At 44.7% G+C, this 22,854-nt stretch overlaps 1 protein-coding gene and 1 pseudogene across 1 annotated transcript in view; both read left to right on the forward strand.

The window, feature by feature from the left end:
- The first annotated feature begins 7,596 nt into the window (after positions 1-7,596).
- LOC123374528 overlaps positions 7,597-22,854 on the forward strand; it is a 29,886-nt pseudogene continuing 14,628 nt past the window's right edge.
- LOC123374994 (lipase member M-like) overlaps positions 21,634-22,854 on the forward strand; it is a 48,497-nt gene continuing 47,276 nt past the window's right edge. The window contains exon 1 of the mRNA XM_045025500.1: positions 21,634-21,755. The gene's annotated coding sequence lies outside the window, so the exon portion shown is untranslated. The remainder of the gene's footprint in view (positions 21,756-22,854) is intronic.

Genomic DNA, 22,854 nt, shown 5'->3' on the forward strand with positions numbered 1-22,854 from the left:
GCTGGAGGGAAAACGGATTCCCCACTTGCTGCCTGTGCACTGTCCTCCTCCTCCTCTTCAATGTCCTTCATCCAATGTCTCTTCCTCCTCGCTCTGTGCAACTCCCCCCTTGCAGGTGTCCATGGACCGTGGTGGGGTAGTGGTGGCGTCACCCCCCATAATTGCATGCAGCTCATGGTAGAAGTGGAATATATGGGGCTGTGACCCAGAGCACCCATTTGCCTCCCTGGCTTTTTGGTACGCTTGCCTGAGCTCCTTGATTTTTGTATGACATTGCTCTGTGTCCCTGGAGTAGCCTCTTTCTGTCATGGCCCTGGAGACTTTAGCGTACGTATTTGCGTTCTTTTTTTTGGAATGTAGTTCTGCCATAACAGATTAATCTCCCCAACATGCAATGAGATCCAGTACCTCCCGTTCGGACCATGCTGGAGCTCGTCTGTGAATCTGGGACTGCGTGATCTCTTGTGATGGTGGACTGTTCTGATGGTCACCTGTGCTGATGGTGACCAAACAGGAAATGAAATTAAAAAGTTCCCAGGGCTTTTCCTGCCCACCTGGCTAGTGCATCGGAGTTCAGAGTGTTGTCCAGAGTGGTCACAAGGGAGCATTCTGGGATAGCTCCTGGAGGCCAATAACATCAAATTGCGTCCACAATATCTTTAACCCGGGATTGCGATCTCGATTTAAGCGCTACTCCACTTGCCGAGGTGGAGTACAGAAATCGGATTAAAGAGCCCTTTAAATCGAAAAACCCGGTTTGGTCGTGTGGACGGAATAATTTTTTTTCCAAATTAACTTGGCTAATTCTGAAATAACAGACTAGTGTAGACCAGGCCACAGACTATAGCCTGCTTGTTAGGGCACTCACCTTGGATGTGGTGGTTCAAGTCCCTGCTCTGCCTAATGGCTATTCTGGGGTGAACCTGTCTCTTTCTGGTTTTGACCTAAGAAAGTGTTGTCAAAATCCATGCTTTCTTTTCTAGTGCTGGACTCAGCTATTTGCAGAACCAGCACAGAAGTCCATCTCTTTCCCTCTCTCTAACCCAAGGCAGTGATTTTTATCTTTATAAATGTTCGCTGATTATTGCTCAGCCTGTTATTGGATGATCAGAAAAGATCTGCCTACAAACATCCTTCTGCATTCCTGTGAAAAGAGACATGTTGCATTGATGGGGATGGAGCGCTTCTACAGAGCAGTCACAGGATTTGGAACCCTGAGACTGTATACAAGTAACTGTGAATCATTCATGGGCTCTTCCTGATTTCTGCAAATATATTAATTATTCCTACCTTCTTGTCATAATTTGATTGGCAATTTTTCTGAATACATAAATTATATGATTGTATTCAACTATTTAAAGTTCAGCCTATGAAAACTGTTTGGTTTGATGTGTGCAATGGACAGAACCCAGCTGCTGGTCAGGGTTGTAGGAGCCAGAGGCTGTAGAAGCTGGTAGAAAGCTATTGCTGTGTAGCAAAGGGGCGTGGCTTCCCCGGAGACTGACAGCTTACCCTTTGCCCCAGCTTACATTCCAGACTTCACTTTATCCATTGTTATCTCATCCATTGTAAATAGTTCCTTAGCGGTTCCCCCTTACCTTAGCTAATATAGGCATTCTGTTTCCAGTCTGCTGAGCCATTTACCTCCCTAATCCTCATCTCCATTGATTGGACTCTTCCATCTGGTATGCATACTTCCACCTTTTCATGTTCTCTGTATGTATAAATATCTCCTGTCTGTGTGTTCCATTCTATGCATCCGAAGAAGTGAGCTGTAGCCCATGAAAGCTTATGCTGAAATAAATTTGTTAGTCTCTAAGGTGCCACAAGTACTCCTGTTCTTTTTGCGGATACAGACTAACACGGCTGCTACTCTGAAACCTCCCTAATCCTGTCTCCCAAGAAATCAGGCCTCACTCATTCCTGATTACTCACATCAAAGCAGGCCTACACATTACCTCTCCACCAATTCTGGGCTGTAGCTGCAGCATAGCATACTTTGGAATTATCTCACCACTAGTAGTATATGTAACTTCAGTCTGTTACCATAGGCTGGAAATTCCTCAAATGGTGGACTCTAATTTTTCCTTTCCCAAGCATTTTGGTCCTACTGTCAAGGCTACTGGAATTCTGCACCCAGTTACTCTATTTCGCAACAGTTATAATAGTTGACTACTATTTTTACAAAGCTCAGAAAAACACTCTTGTCCTTAGCAATCTGTTGCTATATGTGCCCAGATCCAAAAATCTATATGCATCAGTTTAATATCTTTCAGTACTTTTTACCATAAGTAAAAATCCTTTAGAGCTACCTAATATTGGCTAAACAATTTTGGCTAACGTAGAATAATTTAATGAGTTACAGCATTTACTTTTTAACTGTCTACAAATGGTCTTGTTAATAAGAATATGCAGATGTTGTTGGAAAGTATTTGCCTATAGCAGGTTTTACTGGCCAAATTGCAGTTCAGTTTTAAAAGTTAATCATCTGCTATGAGATTTGTAAGGTACAGTTTAATGTAAAATAAAATGAACAGAAAATCTTGATTAGACTTTTCAGTTTGTTAAAAATACAGACGTGGAACAGACATGTATTGACAGCTGTTGCTGTAAGTGGGGAATGATTTGTTAATACAGTCGAACCCATTTATCTCGACCTCGGTTAACTTGCCAACCCTATTAAGTCGACGTTTTACAAGTGGAACCGCCAAACTCCCTCTTTGTCTTATGGGTTTCTCATCCCTTATGTCGATTCCCCGAACCCTAATATCTCGAGCCCGGCTCCCCGCGTCCCCGACCCACCGTGTCCCCAGCCGCCTGGCCCCGCATACCCGGTCCCTGCCCGTCCCCGCCCGGCCCCGCATACCTGGTCCCCGCTTCGCCTGCCACCCGCCCGCCCGGCTCCGCTTCGCCGGTCCCCACTTCGCCGCCCGCCTGTCCGCCCGGCTCCGCTTCGCCGCCCGCCCGCCCCCGCATACCCGGTCCCTGCCCGTCCCCGCCCGCCCGCCCGTCCCCGCATACCTGGTCCCCGCTTTGCCTGCCGCCCCCCCGCCCGGCTCCGCTTCGCCGGTCCCCGCTTCGCCGTCCGCCCGGCTCCGCTTCGCCGGTCCCCGCTTCGCCGCCCGGCTCCGCTTCGCCCCCCGCCCGGCCCCGCATACCCGGTCCCTGCCCGTCCCCACCCGCCCGCCCGTCCCCGCATACCTGGTCCCCGCTTCGCCTGCCGCCCCCCCGCCCGGCTCCGCTTCACCGGTCCCCGCTTCGCCGTCCGCCCGGCTCCGCTTCGCCGCCCGCCCGCCCCCGCATACCCGGTCCCTGCCTGTCCCCACCCGCCCGCCCGTCCCCGCATACCTGGTCCCCGCTTCGCCTGCCGCCCCCCCGCCCGGCTCCGCTTCACCGGTCCCCGCTTCGCCGTCCGCCCGGCTCCGCTTCGCCGCCCGCCCGCCCCCGCAGACCCGGCCCCAGCCTGTCCCCACCCGCCCGCCCGGCCCCGCATACCTGGTCCCCGCTACACCTGCCGCCCACCCGCCCGGCTCCGCTTCGCCGGTCCCCGCTTCGCCGCCCGCCCGGCCCCGCATACCCGGTCCCTGCCCGTCCCCGCCCGCCCGGCCCCGCATACCCGGTCCCTGCCCGTCCCCGCCCGTCCCCGCATACCTGGTTCCCGCTTCGCCTGCCGCCCGCCCGCCCGGCTCCGCTTCGCCGCCCGCCCGGCCCCACATACCCGGTCCCTGCCCGTCCCCGCCCGCCCGCTCGGCCCCGCATACCCGGTCCCCGTTTCGCCGCCCGCCCGTCCGCCCGGCCCCGCTTCGCCGGTCCCCGCTTCGCCGCCCGCCCGTCCGCCCGGCCCCGCTTCGCCGGTCCCCGCTTCGCCGCCCGCCCGGCCCCGCATACCCGGTCCCCGTTTCGCCGCCCGCCCGTCCGTCCGGCCCCGCTTCGCCGGTCCCCGCTTCGCCGCCCGCCCGTTCGCCCGGCCCCGCTTCGCCGGTCCCCCCTTCGCCGCCCGCCCGTCCGTCCGGCCCCGCTTCGCCGGTCCCCGCTTCGCCGCCCGCCCGTCCGCCCGGCCCCGCTTCGCCGGTCCCCGCTTCGCCTGCCGCCCGCCCGCCTGCCCCGCTTACCCGGTCCCCGCTTCGCCTGCCGCCCGGCCCCGCTTACCCGGTCCCGCTTCGCCTGCCGCCCGGCCCGCTTACCGGGTCCCGCTTCTTTGGCTGCCCGGCTCCGGGTCCCCATCCACGGCCGCCCGGCCCCGCTTCCCCGTCCCGCTTCGCCGGATCCAGCCACGTGCAGGCACCGCGGTAAGGGGGCAGGGAGGGGGTGTTGGAGAGAGGGCAGGGGAGTTCAGGGGTGGGGGGGTGGATAGGGGTTTATCTCGATCATCGGTTATCTGGACTATTTTTGGCAAACCCCTAGGCTGGCGACATAACAGGGTTCAACTGTATATGGTAAGAAAAAACATATTAAACATAACATTCAAGTGTGAGCCAAAAAAAGTGTATGTGGGTTTAAATTGCAAATGCACAGGCATGTTAACAGTGAGTAGAGAAGTGATCGCTCCTCTGAATGTGGCTCTGATGAAATTGCCCTTGAAATCCCTGTTCATTTTTTGGTACCACCATACTAGAGTTGTCTAGACAGATTTGAAGGGAATGCGAAAAGAACAATAACACTCAGTTGAAGAAAGTGATGTGTGAGGAAAGATTAAAAGTAATAACTGTGCACTCTTACACTGGGATCCAGCACTGGTGGGATTTTTTCCAAAACTGCAATTCTGTATTTTAGTAGCCAATGAAACGACTATTGGATTTTTTTTTCAATAAATAATTCCATCCATGCTGAACAGGAAAAAAGTGTCAGGGGGAAAAAAAAAGGCAGAAACTGACAGATGCCCTATGCCCCTGAGGGGGTGGGAGCATAAAGAAAAAGAAGAAAGCATCATAGGCCCACTCCCACTAGTCCTGAAATTGCACAGTCATATTTAAACAGGTTTTTCCTGACACTTTTTTCCTGTTAAGCATGGATGGAATCTTTTTTTTTTTCTCAAAAAAATAACAATCCAATAGTTGTTTCATTGGCTACTAAAATACAGAATTGCAGTTTTGGAAAAAATCCCTCCAGTGTGGAGCCCACTGTAGGAGTGGAACAGGGCTGGCCAAACAGCAGATTGCTGCATTATCCTGTCTGCTGGTATCCTGTCTCTATACTTTTATATCGTATATGAAATCCTTTCTTGTTGATTGTATCATCAGTATGAAAATGGAGTAAAACAGCATCCCCAGCTGAATAAATTTCTTCTGGTGGCCCCGATCCACAAAATCGGCCAAGTCTCACACCTGTTGTATCATGGCCATCAAAGAGTTCAACGTAGTCATAACCACAATCTGCCTCTTCTTCCACCTCAAATGTCTGAAATGTTAACTCTACTCGGTAGCCACCTCGGGATGGCTCAGGGAACTGTGAGCACCCGCTGTGTTAGCAAATGTCACAGCTGCTCCAAGAAGCAGCAGCATGTGATAACCCTGGCTCCCTGGCAGCAGCTTGACACGGAAGATTGGGCATCTGACTGTGCCCCAAAGATAGCACAGTCTTTGGGACTATGGAGCACGATCTTGCTATATTGGCCTATGCTTTGCTGGGTTGAATTGAGAATAAATGGTTGTGCATTACGGACAGAGACAGTGGCTGTGACAATGTATAGGTGAATGTATTCAGAGCTGAAATTCCTAACCATAAATCAGTCTTTCAGCTGTGAGGTTTGAGTGTTCCCTTAGAAAGCATATCACAGCCTGCAAAATTATGCTTATTAATATTAAAAATAAAGGGAGGCAACAGAGATGCTGTTGTGTGCACCCTTTAATAATAACATACTGATGTAATAAGCTGGGGAGAAAAGTTATGTGTGATTTATTCTCTCTTCTCTCTCCTGCTTCATTTAAATTAGGGCCAGCAACACTGCAACCATTAAGGTATCTGATTCCCATCTGGTGCAGCAAGTGAACTCTGATAATCTCTTTTTCTCTGAATCAAAATTGTCTTTTGGTTACCTTTCTGGAGATATACTGATTAATAAATTGTCTCTGAGTTACTTGGTTATTGTATCAGAACAAATCTGTACAGCATTTTGACAGTTCCATAGATAGAGATGTTGTTGCTCCCTGTCAGATTCCCTCTGAAGGAATGAGGAGGTCTGTACTGGTTTTTAATGGGGGAAGGAGAGAACTGGGGGGATGGGGAAGTCTGCTGAGGATACATCTAGCTTAATGGAAAAATGACATAAAGATCCAAAAACATGATAGCACAGTAAGTACCTAATAGATTTAACTCCCTTGTGGCTCTCAGAAGGCATATGCTCCAGCAGTGGTTTTCATAAGATTTATTCTACTGAACTGAACATTAGGATATGCATGGTACTTCGAGCTCCATCCAGAGGATATTTCATGAATCTCCTGAGCACAGGGGTGCCAGATAATAGAGGATTTATTATGTTCCCTTTGCAATTACAATATTTTATATTTAATGTGGTTGACACAATCTTAGGTTTATAACATAAGTATAACCACAAATCAGTTCCAATGCACAAGAGGAATTCAGCAGGGGGAATGCCCTCAGACTACAGAAGTGCCTTTCCTCTGTCTCATGAAATTCCATTCATCTTTTGCTGAGATATAAACTGTTAACAGTGGCCATTTCCCTTCTTGTTTGTGCATGGACACACAGGGGGATGAATTCACATTATACTGGACACTGGTATTTCCTAACTTTAACAGAATTTTGTACACAAGACTATATGAATATAAGCAGTGCATTTAGATGATTAACTTATGGTTGTGATTACTTCTGCTAAACCTTAATTTTACAGGATTGTGCCAAGCCAATGAAATTTCAGCAATTGAAATTTGCCAAGGGAACATGCCACAAAATGTGTGTTTCTGGCACACTGACCAAGCACTATGCAGTAGCATCTCATGACTGGAATAGTGGTTATGTTTTGGTTTAATTTTCTAAAAGTAGCTTAAATGTTTCTGCGTTCTCTGGCTGGGTTCTATTCCATAGTAATAAACACCCACTTTCATGAGTAACCATAATCCCAACCAAATTATAAACAGAAAACTGGAGCCCACGGTGTTCAACTTGTGATGTGAACAAAAGTTAGGCTGATGAGAATTAGGGTTGATGTTACATGAAACTTTCAATGAACAGTCTCTTAAAACCAGTCTGCACATGTCTGAGTAAATTATCTTCCCCAATCTGATGGAAACTCTGTGTGGGTGGAACTAAGTGGAGTTTCCTGCTTTGTCTATTAGTTTTCCCAGACAAAGGAAAGATCTGTCTGGGAAAAAGGACAACTTGGGCAAAGTGAAAGATTCAGTATTTAAAAATGATGTAATTCTGTTACTCATTTGATCACGATCACCTTGATGTGTTAAATGAAAGGCCTTATACAAGGATGAGGCCAAACAACTGAAACACTATCCCTAATATTTGTTTCCTGTTTTGAGTACCTATAATACTGTCTTCTGCATCTATGTATTGCAATTTTTCAAAGCCAAGATGTGTGTTTATATCCATGTTATTACTAGGTGCATTGTTTTACACAGAACCAAGATGTGGCTGTTTATTATGGTAGCGTTTTTGACACATGGAACTGAGAGTTCAGGAAAATGGATGTGAATCCTGAAGCATTCATGAATATTGTGAGTTGCATATTATTACTGGAGAAAAGGTTGAGAGTAGGGAAATGTATTATGAATTTATAACATCCAAACTCATTTCTTCATTAACAGAGTGTCCTTAACCAAGTTCTTTCCCCAACCTAGCAACTATTTTCTCACACTTTTTTTTTTTCAAACGGGCCCCTGGAGTGTTCCTTTGCTGAAGGCTATATTGGACTAATAAGTGAGACCTTGGCTATGTTTTTATTAGAGAGAGCAGCCCTTTGTTTTTGGTGTAGTGGAGGAGGCAGGTAAAGTGAATGGTGCCTTTGTTGTTTTTTTAATCAAAGTAATAGCTGTCAATTTAAAAATAAATGTAATATTTTCATGGGAGTATTAAAGGCTGGATTGTAACTTGGGTTATATGTTTGTGCAAGGGACTAAAAGGGAATAAAACTCCCCCTTACACAGGCTACCTACATTTTGTGTCCAGATATACAGGAGTAAGTGGAGCTGTTTACCTGCTTACTTCCTTCCTGGAGCAAGCAGGGGAGAGGAGAGGGCTGGAGCCTTAACATCACCCCCTACTCACTGGCCAGTGCAGGAGAGGTAACATGACGTGGAAGGTTTATTCATTTATTGCTGATATAGGCCAGCCGTAGATTACTACCCTCTGGGAGCAGGGGGGAAGCCACATTTCTGTGAACTCACTGTTCCTTCCCTACAATTATCCTGAGACATTGTTATCCCTTATGGTTAAATGTGTTCTAAGAGAACAGATTTGGCTTGAAGAAAGAGCTGAGTAACCAGAGCAAGACAGTTCTTAAGTTTACTAAATTCTGTTTCCTAGGTGAGGCAATATTTATCGTTCCACAATGCTCCATTACATCCCAGCTTAATATAAATTGCAAGTTTTCTTTCTGACTATGTTTTATATGTTTGTTTTAGTTCTTTACCATCAAAAGACTAACTCATAAGCACCTTTCTTACTTTCTTTTGGAGGCTTAATTATGAGCAGACCGTTACATGATACAGGAATATCTCACCATTCTGAAATGCAGTGTATGTAAAGAGTCCAGAGCATGGGCTGGGTGCATATGAAATGACCGCTTGCAAATTTTAAATGAATGAACTAAAAAGAATTAAATGTACAAATAACATATTGTCACCTGGATCACATCCAATGCCATATTCAGAAAGAACGGTAATGTACATGGTAGAGGAACACAGACATACAGCAAAAGAACAAAGAAAAGAAAAGAGAAGTTTAAAAAAAAGATTGTGATGAGTGATTTGCAGGGTCAGCCCTTGCTATCTCCTTGCTGCACAGGGTTTGGAGGCACTTGGTGGGCAGAAGCACGTGCCATCTTTTCTGTCCCAGTTACCTGCTTGTTCTAAGGAGGCCAAGGAAGAGGATTGAAATGGAGACCGAAATGAGAGTACAGTAATAATTATCTGAATGAGCTCCAAGGCTGAACTGCACAAAGTAAATTTAATAGTAACAGGTAAACCCAGTGAAGTTCTTCACAGATCCCCTTCCCTTGTGCCTCCACACAGGATGCTACACTTGCACTCACTGCTCTCCTTGAGTGTGAGCACTGCTCTGGGCTAGTACTCCACAATGGTCAAGGAGGAGGGCAGAGTCCTGGCTTTAGAAAGTGTGAAGGAGTGTCTACTGTAGTGGAAGAATCATGGGAGCTTAGCACCACTAACTCAGGCTGAACTCTTTTCAGAAGTTAGTGTAGCTCCCACTCTGGCAGGTGTTTCTCCTGTATTCCCAGAGGCATTCTGTGAACTTCCAGTGCTTCAAAGCCCTGCTCAAGCTTTCTAAATACCTCAAGTGTTTACTGCCTGTGTAGGCAGTAGTTGGCCTTTGCTAATCTGATTTAACTCTGCTTTTTAAGAAGCTCTGTGCAAGCCTTTGCATCCCCATTTACATGTCAAAAGCCTCAGTTGCTTATTCTCTTTAGTCCTTTCAGCGTTTTTAAAGCCACCTGTCTCCAGAATGCACTAGACAGACCTACTGATCACACTGGAATAGGGTTTTTATATTTGGGAGCCATATTTTCCCCCTCCATCCACTTAGTTGCCTTTTTTTCAGGTTCAAAACTCACCCTATCCCTCTTTTATTATGTCTTTCTTGTGAATTATTCACTGGCATTTATTTTCTGAATCTAAACCACTAAGGGAATAGAGATTTCTTCACATTAAAATTTTAGTAAAGCAAAGCTTGCTTGATGAAAAGTGCTATATAAGAGCTAGGTATTATTATTGTTATTAATAGTAGACTTTGAAATGCATATTTCCTTCTGACATGGCCACTCTGGCATTAGTTTGCAACTTCATTCCTGAGTTTGTGACTTCATACAGTAACTCCTCACTTAATGCTGTAGTTATGTTCCTGAAAAATGCGACTTTAAGCAAAACGATGTTAAGCGAATCCAATTTCCCCATAAAAAATAATGTAAATGGGGGGATTAGGTTCCAGGGAAATTTTTTCACCAGACAAAAACTATATATTATATAGATATACACACAGTATATGTTTTAAACAAACAATTTAATACTGTTCACAGCTATGATGATTGTGAAGGTTGGTTGAGGTGGTGAAGTTAGAGGGTGGAAGAGGGTGGGATATTTCCCAGGGAATGCCTTGCTGCTAAATCAATGGTTCTCAAACTTTTGTACTGGTGACCCGTTTCACATAGCAAGCCTCTGAGTGCAACCCCCACCCCATATAAATTAAAAATACTTTTTTATATATTTAACTCTATTATAAATGCTGGAGGCAAAGCGGGGTTTGGGTGGAGGCTGACAGCTTGCGACCTCCCCATGTAATAACCTCGTGACCCCCTGAGGGGTCCCGACCCCCAGTTTGAGAACCCCTGTGCTAAATGATGAACTAGCACTTGGCTGAGCCCTCAAGGGTTAGCACATTGTTGTTAATGTTGCCTCACAGTCTACAAGGCAGCAGGAATGGAGGGGAAGGGAGATAGTATAGCAGACAGAGACAGACACACACCTTGTATGTGGGAGAGAGAGAGAAATGCACACTGCCCCTTTAAGTAAGCTGACCCGCTCTTAAGTGCATTGTTTTGAATCAGGAAGTTGAGACAGCAGCTCTCTCTGCTGCTCTATATGGAGAAGAAGGGGTAAGTGGGGTGTAGGAGCAGGGGGGAGGGGGACACCCTGACATTAGCCCCCCTCTCACGCCCCCCCCCTGCAAGCAGGAGGCTGGGGAGAAGCTCCAAGGCAGAGGGCAGGAGCAGCACATGGCAGTAGGGGGAGGGACAGCTGCAATTGTTAGCTTGCTGGACGGCTGCAGCACAGGGAACTTAGGGGAGCGGGGAGCTGATGGTCCACACTGGTTCCAAGCCCCCACCAGCTAGCTGCAACGGGCTGCTCTTCCTGCAAGCAGTGGACAAAGCAGGCAGCTGCCAAACGACATTAGAAGGGAGCATTGCGCAACTTTAAATGAGCATGTTCCCTAACTGATCAGCAATGAAACAACGTTAATCGGGAGGACTTTAAGTGAGGAGTTACTGTATCTAAAGGAGCTTGCAAATCCAATGTGGCAGGTTTCTAAGGGTACGTCCATACTACCCGCCCGGATCGACAGGTAGCGATCGACTTCTCGGAGTTCGATATATCGCGTCTCATCTAGACGCGATATATCGAACTCCGAACGCGCTCCCGTCGACTCCGGAACTCCACCACCGCGAACAGCGGTGGCGGAGTCAACGGGGGAGCCGCGGACTTCGATCCCGCGCCGTGAGGACGGGTAAAAGTACTTCGAACTAAGGTACTTCGAGTTCAGCTACGCTATTTGCATAGCTGAACTTGCGTACCTTAGTTCGAACCCCCCCCCCCCCAGTGTAGACCAGGCCTAAATAGTCTGAGGCTTTTCCATAGCTTGCTTGACCTTTTCAGAATCTTGTTAGGAAAGCAAGCCCTTTTGGAAGATTCCCAGGTGAAGCACATCCACCAATCTGGATTCAGGATCTCTGGGATGGCTCACCCACTTTTGAGAAAATACAGACATAGCATTATAGAACTTTGCTGCTGAGTATAAAGTAAACTGGAAAGGGGTGAGCCCAGACATGAGATCTAGTCTATAGCATCCAATGGGAATGCAGTCAGTTCTGTATAGCAGCCTTCCATGAATGCTCCTTTAAAACCTCAAATTCCTTTTTATTCTTACTCCTATTTCTATTTTAATTTATTTTTGTCCTTCCTCTCTGCTGCCCCCACAGCTAAGCCTGTTCAGCTCCTGTCTGAGCTGAGACTCTGGACCTGAGTGATACTTAACAGCCCAGATCAAACCATCTGTCCTTTTCAGTGGGGATCCGGAGTGCTTAGCTTAATACTGTGTATGCCTCCCTGCTTGTGCAACATTTTTCAGTGGCAGACAAAGTCAAGGTCAAGACCATAAAGTGCAGCAAAAATGAGAAACAGAAGGTTCTCTCCCTACTCAGCAGGATGTTCCCGTGGACTACCCTCCCTAGTCTAGACCAGTGCAGGTTCCCTTCCCTTCATCATAGGGTGACCAGATGTCCCGATTTTATAGGGACAGTCCTGATTTTTGGGTCTTTTTCTTATATAGGCTCCTATTACCCCCCACCCCCATCCCGATTTTTCACATTTGCTGTTTGGTCACCCTACTTCATCAAAACCTATCAGAAGCTGCAGCTTGCGCCTCCATCGCTTTCTCCAAAACAGGCACATCTACGGGTGACTCAGTACTTCTCAGTTTCATACCTGAGATGATGATATATCTGCACATGTTGGCCAGGGGAATCCTTTGCTGCCTGGTCATTTTCTTCCTGCCACAGCTTTCAACATTCCTCTGCCTCACTCTTGTCTAAGTCATCTATACCTTCCCCTCAGATTCTGAGTCATCTGAGCTCCCTTCTTCTTGGCCTCATAGGCAAAGCACTAAAGCACTAAATTCAAGCAAAGGATTCAATTCAAACCAACAGAAAGGCTTCTCTGCTGCCTTGCGCCTTGCATTGTAATTTATACCTCTGTGAAGTGGTGTAAATTCTTGCCTTTCTGACTTGGTAAGACTTTACATTTACTCTTGCCTTAATCATTCTGTACCCCACTTTGGTTATCATCCCCTCCACATCACTCACTCACTTTTCCTTTCATTCTTCCTCCCTCATCCCACTCCATGCCCCTCGTTTGTTCTGAATTTATGATGACATTGGTAGCTTAACTGTAATGCTATCTGCTGTAGCCATTCACATTGTGGGGGCACTTGACAAGTATCTGTCCAGATGTTTATATGTGTGCCTTTGGAAAACTGAAGTCATTTTTTTTCCCTCAGTAAAAAAACAAAACAGTATTTTACAAGGAACTCTGTAAAGCTGAGCTGCCCCCTGTGCTACCATACCCACAGGCACTAGACATGATTATAAAGATGATCTCTTGTCCTCAGCTAATACAGCTTTCAAGCAAGGAGTTCTGCAAGTGGTGGCCTCTCCTACTCATTTATCTTCTTGTGTCCCCCTTCTTTTCCTTATCTAGATTTCAAAATCTATGAATCTACTGCTTGTTAGTGTCCAGAGACCACATACATCTAGACTCCCCAGATGCACTCTGCCTGAGAATGGGGCAATAGTGCATTCCTTTTAACTTTGTCTTCTAAGAGGAGTGCATTCAACAACCCATAGCCAATCTCTCTATTTTCTTCTATTTTTCACTTCTTATCCTTTAGAGATTTGTTTAAATCAGCTTCTGCCTCCATATTTTTTTGAAGGTTAGCCAAGACCTTTCCAAAAAACCTGATTCCATCTTAATGGAAATATTCCTATGGTACAAGAAGACAAATAGTGAAAAATGAGCTGTCCTAGTTTCAGTACTTCCTTGTTTGGGACAGGTTGCGTGTACACCGATTTTGTTTCCTGGCTCATCTGAAACCTGGAAACTGTAGAAGCTTATGAAAATTAAACAGAAATAAGTCTTTCTAGATACTTCCATGTGAGAGACTTCCTGCTAATTGCCCCAGATAATGTCAAAAGTTCAGAAGTGCAAACAATTCTAGAAAACACCTTTGTTTTGTTTCCTGCAGAGTGAGATCATCCGCTACAGAGGATATCTGAGTGAAGAGTATAAAATTATGACAGACAATGGCTATTATCTTAATGTCAACAGAATTCCCTTTGGCATAGGAAATCGTAAGAACTCAGGTATGGCTCTATTTTACTAAATCAGGGGGCCCAGATAATCTCCATCCAGGAATATTACAGGAACTGGCATATGAAAGTACAAGACCAATAGCAAGGATTTTTAATGAATCTGTAAACTTGGAGGTTGTATCCTATGACTGTAGAATTGCTAATAGAGTACCTATTTTTAAGAAAGAAATCAAAAGTGATCTGGGAAACTACAGGCCTGTTAGTTTGACCTCAATTGTATGCAAAATCTTGGAACAAATTTTGCATAGAAGTAAACGGTAACTGGAATAAAATACAACATGGTTTTACAAAAGATAGATTGTGCCAGACCTACCTGATTTCCTTCTTTGAGAAGATAACAGATTTTTTAGACAAAGTAAATGCAGTAAATCTAATCTACCTGGATTTCAGTAAGACATTTGACACACTTCCACATGGGAAATTATTAGTTAAAGTGGAAAAGATGGAGATTAATATGAGAACTGAAAGGTGAGTAAGGAACTGGTTAAAGGGGAGACTACAATGGATCATACTGAAAGATGAACTGTCAGGCTAGAAAGACACTACTAGTGGAGTTCCTCAGGCATCAGTCTTGGGACCAACCTTATTTAACATTTTTGTTAATGCCTTCGCACAAAAAGTGGGAGTGTGCTAATGAAATCTGCGAATGCCACAAAGTTGGGAGATATTGCCAATATAGCAGAGGACTGGAAAATCATACAAGAAGATCTGGAGGATCTTGAAAACTGAAGTAATAGAAATGGGATGAAATTTAATAATGCAAAGGGCAAGGTCATGCACTTAGAGATTAATAACAAGATTTTTTGCTATAAACTGGGGATTTATCAGTTTGAAGCCACAGATGAGGAGAAAGATCCGGGTGTATTGGTTGATCACAGGATGACTACGAGCTACCAATGTGATGTGGCCGTGAAAAAGTCTAATGCAGTCCAAGGATACATCAGGTGAGGTATTTCCAGTGAAGAAAGGCAAGTGTTAGTACCATTTTACAGGCACTGGTGAGACCTCATCTGGAATATTGTGTGCAGTTCTGGTCTCCTGTGTTTAAGGAAGATGAATTCAAACTGGAACAGGTTCAGAGAAAGGCTACTAGGATGAGCCAAAGAATGGAAAACCTACCTTATGAGAGGAGACTCAAAGAGCTTGGCTTATTTATCCTAACCAAAAGAAGGCTCAGGGGAGATATGACTGTAGAGTGACCAGATGTCCTGATTTTATAGGGACAGTCTCATTATTCGGGGTTTTGTCTTATATAGGCACCTATTGCCCACCCCCACTATCATGATTTTTCACACTTGCCATCTTATAATCTGGTCACTCTATATGATTTCTCTCTGGATAAATAGCAAGGAAGGGGAAGATCTATTTAAGTTAAGTACCAACGATGATACAAGAACAGATGGATATAAACTGGCCATCAATAAGTTTAGGCTTGAAATTATATGAAAGGTTCTAACCATCAGAGGAGTAAAGTTTTGGAACAACCTTCCAAGGGGACAAAAAACCTAATTTACTTTAAGATTCAGCTTGATAAGATTATGGAGAGTATGCTATGATGAGACTGCCTACAATGGCATGTAACTAGTATGCGACTGCTAGTAGCAAATCTCCAATAGATGTGCCATTTTGAAAGAAATCCAAGAAGAGGAGTTCAGTAGAATCTCTCTAACAGGGTAATAAAAATGTTAGAGAGATTCTACTTTTGTAAAATAATCCCTCTTTCTTTCTCAGGTCTCAAGCCTGTTCTTCTGCAGCATGGCTTAGTTTTAGAGGGAACCACCTGAGTTGCGAATATGGCCAATGGCAGCCTGGGCTTCATATTAGCAGATGCTGGCTATGATGTTTGGATTGGACATAACAGAGGGAACTATTGGGCAAGAAAACACTACAACCTTACAACTGACCAGGAGGAATTTTCAGATAACAGGTACCTTAAACTTAATGGCAGAGAAACTTTTAAAATCTTACTATTTTATTTTATTTTATTTTATTTTAGTGATTTTTATATTTATAAACAAATGGGTCCAATTCACTGATACATTCCAGCTTCTTTGTATTGCTCTCTTTATGACACAACATAGTCACAAAAGCATTGTAATGGGCTGATGACAGTCTCTACCAGTATGTCAGTAATTTACATCAGCTGACGTGCTTATACCACTCAGACTTAATTAACATTAATCATTTACTCTGCTGCACACATCTGCTGGTGTTCAAGTGTGGGATCCACAAAGGTATTTAGGCACCTAAGTCCCAGTTTTGGCTCCACTGTGATCCTCAAAACTCCCAATGAAGCCTAGACTCACTGGGCACCAACATTTTTCAGAGTAAATAATCCCTCGGCACCTAAGTTTCTGCCTCTGGCCCTGCACACTGCAGCCTCCCTCTAGGCACCCAGAGATTCCATCTCCCACCCCAGAATGAACCGGTGAAACACCTCAGGCATATGGCTGCCAAAGCTGCGTGCAGGGCCCAATCCTGTAGGGGTGCTCAGAGGCCACCTGCCATATTAGGTCCCATTCAAAATCAGGCAAGAGGAGGAGTTTTTGCTGTCTGTCATAACTTTTAGCCCAGGGGTTAGAGCACTCACCTGGGTTGTGAGAGACCCAGGTTCAGTTTTTCCCTCACTGCTAGAGGAGGAGAAAGGATTTGAACAGTGGTCTCCAGCCTCCCTCTCCAGCATTCTCTAATCACTGAATTACGGGATATTCTGATGTGGGAGCTCTCTGTTTCTCCTGTTGAAGCTGTTCCACTGTGGATAAATAATGCAAGAATAATTGTAGCAAGGAGACTGGAACTGGGGTCTCCTACCTTCCAGATGGGTTCCCTTCAACTGTCCTACAGAATCATTCCCATTCTCACTCTCTTGCTCTCTTTTGGGCCCAGTGACTGTTTAACGATTTATCCACAGTGGAACAGTCATTAGATCAGAGAAGAAGAGAGTGGGAATGACTCTGTAGGCCAGTGCTTAGACTCACAGAAATGTAGGACTGGAAGGGACCTTGATAGGTCATCTAATCCAGTCCCCTGCACTGAGGCAGGACTAAGTATTATCTGGACAATCCCTGTTAGATGTTTGTGTAACCTGTTCTTAGAAGCCTCCAGTGACAGAGATTCCACAGACTCCCCAGGTACTACGTTCCAGTGCTTAGCTACTCTTACAATTAGGAAGATTTTCTAATGTCTAACTTAAATCTCTCTTGCTGCAATACAAATTCATTACTTCTTGTCCTGTTTTCAGTGGTTAAGGAGAACAATTTATCACCCTTCTCTTTATAGCAACCTTCTACATACTTGAAGACAGTTGTCCTGTCCCCCCTCTAGTCTTCTCTTCTCCAAACTAAACAAACCCAGTTTTATCAATCTTTCCTCCTAGTTCGGGGTGGGGAACCCACAGACCAGATCCGGCCCGTTGTTTAATTTCACCGGGCCCATGGCAAGTCTCGGTGCTGCAGGCCAGAAGCCCCAAGCCTTGGCACCCCCCTGTGGAGCTGTGTGTGGCCCACCATTGATTTTTTTTTTCTGTGGGTCAATGGCCCTTGATAGCAAAAGGGTTCCCCATCTATGTCCTAGGTCATGTTTTCTTGTCCATAAATCATTTTTGTTGCCCTGAACTGGACCCAATACTCCAGATAATGCCTTATCAGTGCCAAGTAGAGTGGAAGAATTATTTCTCATGTCTTGTTTACAACACTCCTTCTAAAACATCCCAGAATGGTGTTTGCTCTTGTTGCAACAGTATTACATTGTTGACTCTTATTTAGTTTGTGATCCACTATCACTCCCAGATCCTTTTCTGCTGTACTCCTTCCTAGGCAGTCATTTCTCATTTTGCTTTTGTGCAATTGATTGTTCCTTCCAAAGTGTAGTACTTTGCCTTTGTCTTTATTTAATTTCAGCCTATTTATTTCATTTCTCCAGTTTGTCAAGATCATTTTGAATTCTACTCCTGTCCTCCAAAGTGCTTGCAACCTCTCCCAGCTTGGTATCCTCCACAAACTTTATAAGTGAACTCTTGAGCCCCGTTATCCAAATAATTTATGCACATATTGAATAGAACTGGACCCAGGACAGATCCGTGCAGGACCTTAGTCAATATGTCTGTGATGGGTTGTCACCCCTGGGGTGCAGTCTGGGAGCCATGAGAAACCATTGTGCCTCTCTAATCACTCTGTTGGACTGGCCCTGCTCACACTGCTTCCTTGGTTAGAGACACAGCCAGACTTATCGAGGCCCTGTTATCACCCAGCACGACAACAGATGGTGCCACACACCCAGCCTGAGCTACCTGAGCGTGCTTTACCTAAGCCACCCAAGTACATACAGCAGACCTCAGCCAGTTTCCCAGCTCCCAAGAAACAGATTTTTTAGACAAGGGAAATGCGGTGGATCTAATATATCTGGATTTCAGTAAGGCGTTTGATACGGTACCGCATGAGGAATTACTGGTTAAATTGGAAAAGATGGGGATTGAAATGAAAATCCAGAGGTGGATAAGGAGCTGGTTAAAGGGGAGACTGCAGAGGGTAGTATTGAAGGGGGAACTGTCGGGTTGGAGGGGGGTTACCAGTGGAGTTCCTCAAGGTTCGGTTTTGGGTCCGATTTTATTCAATCTATTTATTGCTGACCTGGGAACCAAGAGTAGGAGTGGGCTGATAAAGTTTGCGGACGACACCAAGTTGGGAGGTATTGCCAATTCGGAAAAGGATCGGGATATCCTCCAGGGAGATTTGGATGACCTTGTAAACTGGAGTATTAGTAACAGGATGAAATTCAATAGGGAGAAGTGTAAGGTTATGCATTTAGGGATGACTAACAAGAATTTTAGTTATAAGCTAGGGACGCACCAGTTGGAAGTAACGGAGGAGGAGAAGGACCTAGGAGTCCTGGTTGATCGTAGGATGACTATGAGCAGGCAATGTGATGTGGCCGTTAAAAAAGCTAATGCGGTCTTGGGATGCATTAGGCGAGGTATTTCTAGTAGGGATAAGGAGGTGCTAGTCCCGTTATATAAGGCGTTGGTGAGACCTCATCTGGAGTATTGTGTGCAGTTTTGGTCTCCCATGTTTAAGAAGGATGAATTCAAACTGGAACAGGTACAAAGAAGGGCCACTAGAATGATCCGAGGAATGGAAGGCCTGTCGTATGAAAGGAGACTTGAGGAGCTCGGTTTGTTTTCCCTAACCAAAAGAAGGATAAGAGGAGATATGATTGCACTCTTTAAATATATCAGAGGGATAAATACCAGGGAAGGAGAGGAATTATTTCAGCTCAGTGCTAATGTGGACACGAGGACAAACGGATATAAATTGTCAGTCAGGAAATTTAGGCTTGAAATTAGACGAAGGTTTCTAACTATCGGGAGTGCAATACTGGAACAGCCTACCGAGGGAAACAGTGGGGGCGAAGGACCTCCATGACTTTAAGATTAAGCTAGATAAGTTTATGGAGGAGATGGTATGATAGGATACCGGGCTTAGTCAATAGGTTAATTAAGTGCCACACTGGTAAATAGTACAATGGGTCAATGATATGATATTCTTAACCTTTTTCCAGAGGGTATGGCTAGAGAGTCTTGCCCGCATGCTCGGGGTTCAGCTGACCGCCATATTTGGGGTCGGGAAGGAATTTTCCTCCAGGGTAGATTGGCTGTGGCCCTGGAGGTTTTTCGCCTTCCTCCGAAGCATGGGGCAGGGGTCGCTTGCTAAAGGAGTGGGGGGATCGGCTTATGTGGCCTGCATCTTGCAGGAGGTCAGACTAGATAATCATAATGGTCCCTTCTGATCTTGAATTCTATGATTCTATGATTCTATGACCTCCCTCTGGAGTATAAACCCAAAATTATATCATCTTGCATAGCACAGGGATTTGTACAGTTTAAGCTTATTAATATGTCTGCCCCTCTCTCTATGTGGAGAGGAATATGCATACTTGTGGTAACTAAGCTGAGATTTTTCCCCAGACACTTCACTTAAAGGTGCACTGATTTAGGTTAAAATACGAAATAAGTTTATTGACTACAAAAAGATAGATTTTAAGTGATTATAAGTGATAGCAAAAAGATCAAAGCCATTTACCTAGTAAATAAACAAAACCACAAACGATGCCTAAAATACTAGAAAGATAAGCTATGAATTAGCAGAGTCTCACCCTGGCTGATAATACAAGCAGGCTTGCCGATTCTTAAGGGACAAGCTGCATTTGCTTTACAGCTTGGGATCCCTTCCCCCATTCCAAGTCATTTTCTTTCGGAGCTTCTCTGGTGTTGAGTTGTGGGGGAATCAAGAACAACAGATGATATTACTTCCTGTCTTATATAGCTTTTGCATATGACAGAACAAGGAGCAATGGTCTCAAGTTGCAGTGGGGGAGGTCTAGGTTGGATATTAGGAAACACTATTTCACTAGGAGGGTGGTGAAGCACTGGAATGGGTTACCTGGGGAGGTGGTGGAATCTCCATCCTTAGAAGTTTTTAAGGTCCAGCTTGACAAAGCCCTGGCTGGGATGATTTAGTTGGTGTTAGTCCTGCTTTGAGCAGGGGATTGGACTAGATGACCTCCTGAGGTCTCTTCAAACCCTAAATAGATAATAGGTGGAGATATACCAATCTCCTAGAACTGGAAGGGACCTTGAAAGGTCATTGAGTCCAGCCCCCTGCCTTCACTATCAGGACCAATTTTTGCCCCAGATCCCTAAGTGGCTCCCTCAAGGATTGAACTCACAACCCTGGGTTTAGCAGGCCAATGCTCAAACCACTGAGCTATCCCTCCCTCCTAATATTCTATGGTTCTATGATTCCAATATTTTCTGCACATTGGCATCATTTTGCTTTTGTGCCCTTAATAATGTTTCTTTTTAAAAAACTGCCAACACTCCTGACCTCTTCCCCCCTCTCCTACTTTAGACTTGCTTCCCACCAGATCTTGCCTGCCAATTCTCTGAGTTTGCTACAATCTGCCTTCTTGAAGTTCATTGTCTTTATTCTGCTGTTTTCCTTCCTACCATTCCTTGGAATCATGAACTCATCATATCATGATCACTTTCACCCAAACTGTCTTCCATCTTCAAATTCTCAACCAGTTTCTCCCTGTTTGTCAGAATCAAACCTAGAACAGCCTCTCCTCTAGTTGCTTTCTCCACCTTCTGTAATAAAAAAGTGGTCTCGGTGCATTCCAAGAACTTCTTGGATAATCTGTGCCCTGCTGTATTATTTTCCCAACCAATGCCTGGATAGTTCATGTCCCCCATCACCACCAAGTCCTGAGTTTTGTATGAATTTTTTTAGTTGTTTAAAAAAAACCTCATCCAGCTCTTCTTCCTGTACAGGTGGTCTACAGTCATGCACCCCCCTCAGGAGTGTAAACCCAAAAATATACTGTCTTGTGCTGCACAGGGAACTGTACAGCATAAACTCATGAAATTCTCCCCCTCTCTCTGCCCCAAGTTATGACTCCAACACACACTGGTTTTAGATAAAGCAAAAACAAGTTTATTAACTACAAAAGATAGATTTTAAGTGATTATAAGGGATAGCAAACAGATCAAAGCAGATTGCGTGTTTTGTTTAATTGCTAGGTAAACTAAGCTTAATATACTAAAGACATTGGAGATGAATAGCAGATCCTCACCCTAAGTGATGCTACAGGCAGGCTGCAGATTCTTAAAGGGCAAGCCATATTTGCGCTCTGTAGCTTGCAAGCTTGTCTTTCACCAGCAGAAATCGGTCCAATAAAAGATACTACCTCACCCACCTTGTCTCTCTCATATCCTAGAACCAACACGGCTGCAGCTACACCACAAATAGACTGGAATGACGTTCTGACCTGGATTGGGAGGTGATAGTTTTTATAAAGACCATGATTCTCTTCCCTTGGTGCCAAAATGCTTCCCACGTACCTAGTCTTAGTCCAGGTGAGCCTGTCATAATTCCAACCCTCATCCACCCAGTCTCTGGCATCTTAGTCCCAGTGAGCAGGCAGGCAGAAGGGCACTGATATTGACAAGATTTCTGCCCTTATTAGCCCTGATTCCTTTCTTTGGGACACTTGGAAATGTGTAAGAAAAATTCCAGGCCCCACAGAAATGTGTAGTTTGGAAGATTTTGATTTCCAGTATATTTTGATGCAGATGTGAATTGCTTTCCTGCCATATACCAATACCAATATGTGCAATCCTGAGTGTGTATTCAGTCTAGATAATGTTTAGCTTTCTTTCTGTTTTACATCAGATTTCTTACAAACAAAAGGACCTGAAGTTAATGGTGTTATGCCAGGAAAGAATTTTGCCTAAAATCTCTAAATTATGGTTCAGGATGAACGTATCCTTACATCAGATTAGGTGTTTGAACCAATACAGAATTATTCCTCACCCCAAACATTCAAAAATCATGAATCAGGCCCCCCAAAGATGATGACATTGGTGTAACAGTTATAAGATTTTTAAAAAGTAACAGCTCGGGAGGAGGGGGATGTCTTTTTATTTGCCTTCTGGATTTTGAGCCTCTCCAGTGCACTTAGTCACATTTTTAAATCCTTGTCCATAACAATGAAGGCTAGAAACTTCCTCTCTTTAAATGAAATCTAAGATTCTTGTATGATCAGTTGTGTCAAGGTGCTGAAGCTTTATATTTAACTCCAAACACTGTGATACACTTTAAAATTGCAATAGTTGGCAACAGTGGATTTGTTTTAAAGTTGTATATAACAAGGTTTGTTTTTGTTTGTTTTTCAAGATTGCTTGGGTTTATTTCTTGTGTTTCTCAGGTTTCATTGCATTTTCATCCATGCCAGAGCTGGCTCAAAAAATCAAAATGCTTTTTGCATTGGCTTCTATAACCACACTTAAGCATTCCAAAAGCCCACTGGTAAAACTGTTCTTCATACCTGAAGGAATAAATAATGTGTGATATTCTGCTACATGATGCTCCTGATTATTTTATGTATATAATACCAAGTGTGTGTTTGTCTGTTTTATAGACAATTACAAAAGCAAAGTCTCTTCACTGAGGAAG

Source organism: Mauremys mutica, chromosome 7, assembly GCF_020497125.1.
Source record: "Mauremys mutica isolate MM-2020 ecotype Southern chromosome 7, ASM2049712v1, whole genome shotgun sequence".
Classification (NCBI taxonomy): Eukaryota; Metazoa; Chordata; order Testudines; family Geoemydidae; genus Mauremys; species Mauremys mutica.